The sequence below is a fragment of the Pseudonaja textilis genome, chromosome 5, assembly GCF_049901715.1.
Source record: "Pseudonaja textilis isolate UNSWEBS1 chromosome 5, rPseTex1.2, whole genome shotgun sequence".
Lineage (NCBI taxonomy): Eukaryota > Metazoa > Chordata > Lepidosauria > Squamata > Elapidae > Pseudonaja > Pseudonaja textilis.
The window spans coordinates 42709755-42721550 of record NC_141994.1 but is presented as its reverse complement, the minus strand read 5'-3'; positions in this window follow the sequence as shown (position 1 = coordinate 42721550).

Here is an 11796-nt window from a genome sequence, read left to right as displayed (position 1 = left end):
ATTGTCCTCTGGCATTGTTATGCTATGCAAATATATGTATTTAATAGAAACTTTAGAGAGAAATTAATTACTTTCCACCTAAGGTCATGCTGGTTGGGAATTCTGGGAACAGAAAAATAAACCCATTTGCAAGATATCCTGCTGTGGAAGGTTATTCATATTCTAGAAGTTAGACTACATGTTTTATAGCCAATCTAAATATGGAGGAAAAACCACTGCAAGACACCCCTTCCATAAGACTGCATAGCACAGAAATATTGTTTAAGAAGCTGCATAAGTAAAAACATGTTGTGAAGGCCAAACAGCAATTAAAATTGAATGGAATTCACTCTGTTTTTTAAAACTTCCTAAGGTATATTTGTAACAGTAAATATAATGTCAGGAGATAAACTAGAAATGAAATGAAAGTAAAATAATGAAGTACCTATTATCTTTACAACACCTCTAATCTGATAGGCAAGATTGAGGGAAAAAAGAGGAAGAATTGTATTATACTGTAGATGGAGTTAATAAAAAGGTCTGATGTCTATCAGTATTGTTTATCCATGTGACAAGTGAATAAGCAAGAGTTAATTTAATATTTTCCAGATAAGATAGTATAAAATAATGGTTTGATTATTTTATCTGAGCATACATAATATGCTCTCAAAAGCCAACAGCCACAAATTCATTTTTAGATTAAATGAACATGTGGAAATATAGACTACTTCATGATGAATTAAACTAAGTCGTTCCATGATAAATTAAACTGAAATTGGTCATCCATTTTGTTCTGTATTAACATTCTTGTAGACTCGCATTCTGATTGGTCCACCCAGACCGCAACCCGATTGGTCCACTGAATGACTGTGATTGGAGCACTAAGAATCTACCGCGATTGGCCGAGCCGATCGCGGGAGATTCAAAGCGCTGCCATTGGCCGCCGAGCCGCCGGCCGGCTGTATAAAGCCAAGCGGCTCGCACACTTTAGCTGTCCTTGTTCTGAAGCTACAATAAAGAGCTGATTGTTCACTTTCGCGTCTCGCCTCTTATGTGACCCGATCCACCGATCTAACACTGGCGAAGAAGGTGGGATCGTGAGGCGAGGACCAACTAGCATGTGGCAACCGGCGCTCAATGACCAGCAAGTTGGCCAGCACCCTGCCGCCCGCTCTGTTCGACCCAGCAACCGAAGACTGGGAGTTGTACATCGATCGTTTCCAGATGTTCCTGGAATGCAGCAACCTCAAGGACGCCAACGGCCAGAGGAAACGGGCAGTATTTCTAACATACTGCGGCCCCACGGTATTCAAAATGGCCAAGGCGCTGGCAAAGCCCACCGACGTCAAGGAGATGGACTGGGCTGACCTCGAGCCCATCTTGCGCCGCCATTATGCCCCTACCGTGCCCATCCTTATCCATAGGCACGACTTCTACCGCCGAGATCAGCACGAAGGCGAGACCATCGGTGACTTCGTGGCTCAACTGCAGAACCTGGGAGGCCCCTGCGAATTCCCTGACCTGGACCAGGCGCTTCGGGACTGAGTCGTCCTCGGACTCAGAGACCCCGTGCTGCAGAGCCGGCTGATGGCCAAAGGCAACATCTCCCTCGCCGACGCCCTCGCCGAGGCTACCGCCGCCAAGGCCACCCGCCAATCAGCAGCCCGGATGAGACAAGCCAACATGACTGAACGGCCACCGACCAACGAAGCGACCTCAGCCACCGCAAAGCCCGGGGAAGCCAGCCGCCGAGAAACGACCACGCATCATGGCGACTTCAAACCCCAATCCGACTCCGAGGACAAAGATGAGGAAATTCATCGGCTACAGACCGAGCGCGACCGCCGGGACCGCAGGGGACGTAAGTCGGGTTTCCATTGCGCCGGCTGCGGCGGCGATCACCCCCACTCCGAATGCCGTTTCCTCGATGCCATTTGCCAGCATTGCGAGAAGCGGGGGCACATCGCCAAGGTGTGCCGGAACAAAAAGAGCTACAGCCCGCAGTGACGAGGAAACAGCCCACGATGACGAGACGGCACCCCCCCCAGGCACCGAGACCGCCTAACCGAGAGCCGGTGGAGCCGCGACAACCGCAGCAGATGACTCAGCGAAGCACAGTGGCGCGAGGAAACCCACCAGACGGTCGTCATCAGCCATTCGTCAACCATGGACGCCCGAAAGGTACACGTGGCACTGTGCATCGAGGACCAGCCCTGCGAGATGGAAGTGGACTCCGGGTCCTACCTCTCAATGGTCTCTTGGCGCACAATCAAGCGCCTGGTCCCGATCATCCGCTGCAACGAACTAGACGACCAGAAGCTAATCCTGAACGACTACCAGGGAAACCGCATCCCTGTGGCTGGCGTCGGACATTTTAAGGTCACATTCAAGAACCACACTGACATCTTGCCACTCACAATCGTGGACCGGGACCGCCCCAGCTTGCTCGGCCTGCAATGGTTCTCCCCGCTGGGCATCGAGGTGACGGGCATCCATCACACAGACGAGGCCGACTGGGAAGTGACTCTCGTAAAAGAATTCCAAGAGGTTTTCGACAACTCGCTAGGCAAGTACCGAGGGCCCCCTATATCTTTCAACCTTCACCCTAACATCGCCCCAATCCGCCTCAAACCTCGGCGAGTGCCTTTTGCGCTCAAGCTGAAAATCGACGAGCAACTAGACAAGCTCGTCGCGCAAGGGGTCCTAAAGCCCATCGACCATGCCCGTTGGGAAATGCCCATAGTCACCCCCATCAAACCCGATGGCTCCATAAGAATTTGCGGGGACTACAAGGCCACCCTCAATCACGCGCTGCAGCAAAGCGCCTACCCCGTCCCAGTAGTACAGCACCTTCTGCACTCACTGGGGGGAGGCCGGGTCTTCGCAAAACTCGACTTGGCACAAGCGTATCAGCAATTGCCGGTCGATGCGGAGACAGCCGAAGCGCAAACGATTGTTACACACTGGGGGGCCTTTCGGTGCAACCAACTCCAATTCGGAGTCAGCGTCGCCCCAGGAGTCTTCCAAAGCCTCATGGAAAGGCTCCTCCAGGGAATAAAAGGGGTGGTTCCCTACTTCGATGATGTGCTGATCGCAGCCGCCAACAGAGAACAATTGGAGACCCGTTTAAGGGCGGTGCTTAGCAAATTCAAAGACGCCGGCCTTAAAGTCAAAAGAAACAAATGCCAACTCCACACCAAGAGGGTCGAATTCCTGGGGTACCTCCTGGACCGGCACGGAATACACCCAACCGGGAAGAAACTCAGAGCCATCAAGGAAGCCCCCACACCAACAAACAAGGCGGAACTACAGGCATTTTTGGGACTGCTTAATTTTTACAATGTTTTCCTACCCCAGAAGGCGACCGTGGCGGAACCCCTACACCGGCTACTCGATAAAGCGGCCATCTGGACCTGGGGGAAGCGGGAGGAGACTGCGTTCCAACAAACAAAAAACCTGCTGACATCGGACGCAGTCCTGATCCAGTATAGCGAGACCCTCCCGCTCACGGTAACTTGCGACGCATCACCTTTCGGCATCGGAGCAGTCCTCAGCCACACCCTACCCGACGGGAAGGAAGCACCCATCGCCTTCTTCTCCAGAACGCTGGCCAAGCCGGAAAGAAATTACAGTCAACTGGACAAAGAAGCCCTCGCCATCGTCGCCGGAGTGAAAAGGTTCCACGAGTACCTTTACGGTAGGAACTTTTCGATCATTACGGACCACAAACCCCTGCTCGGGATACTCGCAGGGAACAAGGCCACCCCGTACATCCTGTCGCCCCGGATGATGCGGTGGTCCGAGTTCCTTGCCGCGTACTCGTACGAACTGTCACACCGGCCCGGCAAGAACATTCCGCATGCTGACGCACTAAGCCGGTCACCACTACCCGACCTAGACGACGACCCAGCGCCCACAACGACGACCCTGCAAATCGAGACCCTACCCAGCCCACTCTTAACCACGCCAGACATTGCCCAGGAAACAAATAAAGACAAACGGCTGGCACGGGTATTGAGCTGGGTAGAGCGGGGGTGGCCGAAAAATGACGGCGGCGAACAGTTCAAACCATTCCGAAACCGCCAAACGGAGCTGTTCACACAAAGGGGGTGCATACTCTGGGGAGACCGGGTAGTCATACCGGAAGCACTACAAAACAGAGTGCTGGCAATGCTGCACGAGGGACACCCGGGGGTTGTCAAGATGAAAGCCCTGGCCAGAAGCTACGCTTGGTGGCCAGGGATGGACAAACAAATCGAGACATGGGTCGCCGGCTGCAGCAGGTGCCAAGAGTCGAGAGCCACCCCCCCCGCTGTCCCGATTCTGGAATGGGAAACCCCCAGAGGACCATGGTCGCGACTACACATAGACTTCGCCGGGCCAACCAAGGGGCATACATTCCTCATCACCGTAGATGCTTACTCCAACTGGCTGGAGGTAAGCACAATGAGGGCAACAACAACTGAAGCGGTCATCGACAAACTCAACAGACTCTTTGCAACGCATGGGCTACCGGATGTCATAGTGTCGGACAACGGGCCACAGTTCACGGTGCTGGCATTTGAAAAATACCTGGCTGAACGGGGCATCAGACATGCCTTAACCTCGACGGCTCACCCAGCGGCGAACGGTAGGGCGGAATGGATGGTCCAATACACAAAAAAAACCATCCAAAAAATCAAAACTGGCGACATCCAAGAAAAAATAAACAAGCTACTCTTCATACAACACATCACGCCGAGCACAACCACGAACAAGAGCCCAGCGGAGTTGCTGATGGGAAGGAAACTGAGGTCCCCACTGGACCGACTACACCCCACCTACAACCCAGAGAAACCCCCAGACTCCTCCAGCCGGTACTGGGCGTTCAACACCGGGGACACGGTCTACGCAAAGAACTTCACGGGAGACCCCCTCTGGGTACCTGCACAAATAACACAGGTAACCGGGCCCCGATCATACAGACTCCAAATGACGGACGGAAGGAGCTGGAAGCGGCACATTGACCAGCTACGGTCCAGACTAGCCGCCAACACCCCTGACGCCTCGGCAACAACAAACACGGAAAGCAGAGAGGGAGGGGAAGCCTCAACAACCAAGGTGGGTAACGACAAAAGGCCGGAATCGTCAACAGCACACCCCCCAACGCAAGCCGAACACCCCCCACCAGAAGACAGCAACATTCAAATAAACCAGCCATACTCACCAGTAGACCTCGAACTGTCGCAGACGGGATCTTCACCTGGAAGGTACAGCCAAGCCAGCTCAACCAGCCCGGAAAGACCAAGCGAGAGCAACAGGAACCGCAACTCGACCAACCCAGGTAGTCCGGGCAGGAGCTGCGGCAACAGGCCCGGCTCACCCTTCCAGGCGGTTCCATCAACGAAGTTGAGAGCGACGCGGAGCCCACCCGAACCGGCCGACGATCACACACAGACTGAACCGCGCAGGTCAACTAGACAGAGTCGGAGCCCCACCTACCTGCGCGACTACGTCACGACGCTGCGTCGGACGAAACCATGAGGGGAGGGGTGTTCTGTATTAACATTCTTGTAGACTCGCATTCTGATTGGTCCACCCGGACCGCAACCCGATTGGTCCACTGAATGACTGTGATTGGAGCACTAAGAATCTACCGCGATTGGCCGAGCCGATCGCGGGAGATTCAAAGCGCTGCCATTGGCCGCCGAGCCGCCGGCCGGCTGTATAAAGCCAAGCGGCTCGCACACTTTAGCTGTCCTTGTTCTGAAGCTACAATAAAGAGCTGATTGTTCACTTTCGCGTCTCGCCTCTTATGTGACCCGATCCACCGATCTAACACATTTCCCATGCTTTTACGTTGCACCTTTAAATAAAATCATAACATTTTCAAGCTGTCTTTATTATTTTTAGATTCACACTGGCATTCATAGCACTCACATCATGAGCATAGCTATATTTTTGTAAATATCAAACTTATGGAGAACATCATACAATCTTTGATATCTATTAAATAGATGCCTGTCATTTCTGGCAACTTGCAGAGCCCTCTGATTCATGTCCATCTAATCTTCTTCTGGCAGTTCCTTAGCTGGACTGGTCATATGCACTGTCTTTGAACTACTGGAACTGATAGAAGAAGCCTCAAATGTGAAGCAAAGCATTGCTTTTTTATTTGTCTTATAAATCAGCTCTGAATAGATACTTTAAATGAAGTGATCATACTTTCGAAAGATTTCATAGATATACTGTTTACACTGAATTGGTGGTGTGCAACAAAACGGGGCTTCAATTTTTAGAATATTTTGAGCATATGATATTAGAATATTTTATTTGGGCATTTATACTTTTATTAAACTCAAACACCATGTCTGCTTTTGGTTTACTTTAAGATTTGAAGCCTTCTCACACTTCATTGTCCAAAATTCTTGAATACCTTTATCCAGGGAAAAGAGATAAGGCGTAAATTCTAAGAATTTTACTTAGATAATTATTCTCAGGCAACGAGAAGCCCTGGCAAGCATTATGGAATAATGCATAATGGGAATTGAGTGACTAGGTAAGGGGATGGTATTCTATAAAAGGAGTTGACTATAATATATACAACTAATGTTGTAACGAGTGCAGCCACCTACCTAATAGTTTGCTCTCATCACTCTTACATGAAGATTAAAGAACTTATGGTAATTTCATGCACTTGCCTGATTTTCTTTTATCAACCTTGCTGAGACTGAATTGAGTAAGGAATAAAATATTCCAAACCAACATGATTGCCTGGCACCACAACTGGAAACAGACAAGGAATAATGGATGGAAACTGAACAAGGAGAGATTTAACCTGGAAACAAGGAGAAACTTTCTGAGAGTGAGAATAATCAACCAATGGAACTGCTTGCCCTCGGAGGTTGTGGGAGCGCCATCACTTGAGACTTTCAAGAAGAGATTGGACTGCCATTTGCCAGAAATAGTGTAGGGTCTCCCGCTTGGGTGGGGGGTTGGAGTAGATAACCTACAAGGTCTCTTTCAATTCTAATTATCTGTTTGTCAAACAGGAGTTATTATAAGTATATGAGGGAGAAGTGAAGATGATTAGTTAAAATGCTGAACAAACACACAGATTCAGTAGCTCCAAGAGCAGAGTGGCTACTGGTATTCATTTTATTGGGTGGAGGCACTAACTGCAAGTATTGTATTGGCTCTAGTTTTACATAGAAATTAAATGTGGAAATTGAGCATGGGAACTGAAAGCCAAGTAAGAAAACTCCTTGTCAGGAAACAAACCAACCCCCACCCCACCCCACCCAAAGAGCCTTTTGTAGTCAAAGGAAGAAAATACATCCTTTGGATTAAATTGGAATGATGCCACTATCATAAAAACTCAGAAAAGAATTAGCTGTGTTAATATGAAAAAAGTAAGTTAATTGATGATATGGCTGAATAACAGTTGTAAAAGAAGTGCTTACCCATAGATGCTAGTTTCACTGGTAAAAAGCAAGACAAGTCATGGGAAATTTAGTAAGGTCCTCCAGTGCCTACAATCTGACAAAGTGAAATTGATATATTAAGATTAAAAAAAACCCTTTGTTTTTCATACTGGTAGATGTATTTACTTGTCTGCTTTGACTTTTTTTTTCTTTTTGGAAAGAAACAATATTGACTCATGAAATTCCCACAAAATATTTTCTGGAATTTATTTATTTATCATTTACCATTTAAATTTGTTACTGTTGCCCCGCTCCAGTGGATTATGATTGTCATAAAATCCAAAAGACAATAAAACAAGTAAAACAAAGAACCAAACAGACAGCCCAAACTAAAACGATTATGAAGGCAACAGGAAACCACAACAGCCCCAATACATTTACCCCAGATTTATCCAATATTAAAAAGATTGGTCAGTTTTCTTTTAACAGATCACTATTCAAAATGCACAAAGTCTTTGCAAACAACTCAGTAATAAAGATAATGGTGTTTTCAGGAATTTGATGCCTTAGTTAGGATAATGAAAGCAATAATGCAGCATTGTGCTGCAAATTTGCCTTTTCATATATGTGTGAGATGCAATGATGCACACACAAAGGGGGCACAACTTGTATTACAACACTGATATTTTCATTGTACTTCATTACCTCATATATATTCTGTCCTATTAAGTAGCCCTGATATTAGCGTGCAAAGCATGACTGCATTTTTAGCAAATTTCCAAGAGCTTCAAAAAGTTTGCCAAAGAACAATATTTTCTTCATTTATCAAAAACCAATATTTAGGAAATATATTATATGCAGAGAGATATTTTGAAAGAATTGTATGAGTGGATGAATCAAAATAAACTATTTCAGAAAACACCAAGAGAGAACTGAAATTTAGGCTCACGTGTTTTGCAATAGTGGTAAAAACAGGATATTAGTTCTATGTTTAGTTCACAACAATCATTTTTTAAAAAGAATACTTGGTGGGAATGAATTTAGTTGCCACTCTCACTGGGCATCAAACAAAGTCAGTATGACATATGTTTTTTCTAATAAAACAGAAATTACAGAAGTGGATTCCATTTATTTTATGATATTTATGTTTTTGACAAGAATTTTTTCATTTTCTTTTTAATTACTAAGTTTCAGGCCAGGATTTTTTTTTCATACAAAGCAGGAGCTGCTGCTTTGTATGCAAAAAAAGGCCAATTGTGAAGAAAACTCATTTATATCAGTTTACTTTACTCACATGTAAAGCAGAATTTTAAAGAAACCTTGGCTATCTTTTTAAAAAAACATCATAAAAAAGGTAAAGGGATCCTTGTGAATGTTACTCTGATAGTTGTAGCTGACTTTAGGGGGTTGTGTTGAACCAGCACTGTCTGAAGATATTTCTATGGTCATGTGGCCAGCATGATAGCATGCCACAGCGCAGAGCATGGAGTGAAACATGGACCACTATTACCATCCCACCAAAGTGGTAACCATTTGTCTACCTGCATGGTGAAAAGGAGATGAGGCATGGGAACTTACTTCAACATGGGAGGTGGTGGGGTAGGGTAGAAGTAGACCTTCTCTATACTCCAGTGTCTTTTAAGTCAATGAGCCACTATGCCTCTTTAAACATCATAAGAGGTATGCAAAACTGAACTGATCAAATTCTTTCTTTCTTTCTTTCTTTCTTTCTTTCTTTCTTTCTTTCTTTCTTTCTTTCTTTCTTTCTTTCTTTCTTTCTTTCTTTCTTTCTTTCTTTCTTTCTTTCTTTCTAATATCTACGTCTATCTATCTATCTATCTATCTATCTATCTATCTATCTATCTATCTATCTATCTATCTATCTATCTATGTATGTTGTGGCTCCGGGCTTGGATTCAGCTCCTGTGACTGATATGAATTCAAGTGAGGAGGTCATGGCAGAAAAATATGAGCCGGCATGGCTTAGTGATTGGACTGATAACCAGGATGAGGAGATGGACATGACAAAGGACGACAGACCTGATGTATTAGAATTGTCAGGACCTTTGACCTCCTCTGGTTCCTTATCTGATCAACAGCCGGGAATGGCTGACAGGGAAGTTTTGAGAGAGTCTTCTAGTGGAGATGAGAACTTGGAAAATTTGTGGTTAAATGTAAAAAATAGAAGACGGTTGAGAAGGCAAAATCAGCTGGAGCGAATGAGGAGAGCGAGTCAGTAAATTAGCACGTTGCCTCAATGAGTATAAAAGGACACAGCTGGGCTGGTACATTTTGCCAGGAACAAAGTGACTATTTGAGTGAGGACGTTACAGCAAGGAGCTCTGAGACTGGAGATTTATTGCCAGGACTGGTTTGCCAGACAGAGTAAAGATTTATGCTGTGGTTTCTGCCAGCTGTTATCTTGTAAGACTTCTTTCCGTTTGATTTAATTGTGAAACGGCTGCTTTCTGTTTTGTTCGTTTGAATTTTGAAGGGGAGTCATAACATATCTATCTATCTATCTATCTATCTATCTATCTATCTATCTATCTATCTATCTATCTATCTATCTATCTATCTATCTGCAACAATAACAACCAAAATTTACAGATCTGCACATTTTTAGTCTCTGGTGACTTAATTTCATAAAGTTTATACTTGCAAGTGGCAATTAATAAAGGCAGGACAAGATAGAATAGCAATGGATGAAAACTAATCAAGGGGACAAGCAACCTAGAACTAAGGAGAAATGTCCTGACAGAACAATTAATGAGTGGAACAACATGCTTTCAGAAGTTGTGACTGCTCCAAAACTGGAGGTTTTTAAGAAGAGATTGGACAACCATTTGTCTGAAATGCTTTAGGGTTTCCTGCCTGAGCAGGGGGTTGGAGCAGAAGACCTCCAAGGTTCCTTCCCACTCTGTTATTCTGTTTTGCTCTTAGCATATTGAACTTGCTAAATTTAACAGTAGTCTTTGCAACCATCAAAGGCAAAACAAAACAAAATTCAAAATGTAATGTTTTATAGAATTCTAATTGCCTCCATTTCTCATTTATTGGGGCAATATAACTCTAAACACTTTGCACTTACACCTAATAATCAAAATTATTTTTTTAAAAAAATATTATTTAAACAATTAATTCAGAATGCCCTCAAACATCTTGCACAAGGTGTGATACTGAAAATTAAAATAAGAATTGTAGGATAGGGTAAAAATAAATTGTAAACAGTGTTCCTGAAAAGCTGCTTATAATAATAATGTGTGTGTGTGTATAGTTGAACAAAATCTCTGGCTATGTTTTTGGAAATCTAATTTATAGTAAAAAAAACAATATTTATTTCAGGATAGCTTAGTGAGCAAAGTCAAATGAAATCTGTGAGTTCTTTGAGATACCATCATAAAAAGAATAGTGGCAGTTATTATTGCAGGCATTCATTGACAATATGAAATTTGTTCTTTTAATGCTTTCACAGAAAGAAAAAGTTTATTCTGTAGCTGAAAAAGTTATATCATTGGGAAAGAAATAACTTTTTGAAAGTTATTGATACATATGTATAACAGTCTCCTTCAACCAATTATTTGGTTCCCACAGTTTGCAAACATAGAGAAGCAGAGGTCATATCTTCTTTTGTGTTGGTTCTGGGCTGGCAGATTGTAAGAGGAGCTGTTTAAAAATAGATAATAAAAGGAAGTTTTGAAGTGTTATTTTTCACAGGAAAATATAAGATATTAGGTACATTTCAGTGATCTACTTTATCTGAATTTTATCATAATGATGCTTATCTTCAGATTTTGGGAACATGAACACGAATAGTTGAATTCTGAAAGTGTAAGCCACAGTTCATGCAGGAAATAGATTTGAAGTGTGTGTGTGTGTATTTGCTTAGAAATATGGACACATTTTGTTTTAAGCACTGTATAATCTCTGTCCTGGTTTTGTGGCCAAATAAAAATTCATTGCACGCACTTGACACGGAAACAGTCTCATGTGCATTCACTGAGTCATCCCCATTGCAAAAGTTTGTCATAAGGCTGTCCTCTGCCTTCTTGGCCTCATAATTGTTTCAGAAGTAGGGTTATGGATTAAAAAATGGAAATTTTGGGAAAAGGAACCTGCAGAATTGATAGATATAACAATCTGTTCTAGGTTGCTAAGCTTCCATGGAAATTCATCAGCAACACTGAAAGGAAAATATATGGCTGTAAAAGGCCCTGGGGCAATGTTTCTCAATCTTGGCAACTTTTAAGATATGTGGACTTTAACTCCAAGAATTCCTCAGCCAGCATGCTGTCTGACAAATTCTGGAAATTGCAGTTCACATATCTTAAAAGTTGCCCACATTGAAAAACACTGTCTTGGTGTGTCATGCTTCATAATATGCAGCTATGGTCCTGAATAGAATGAATATAGA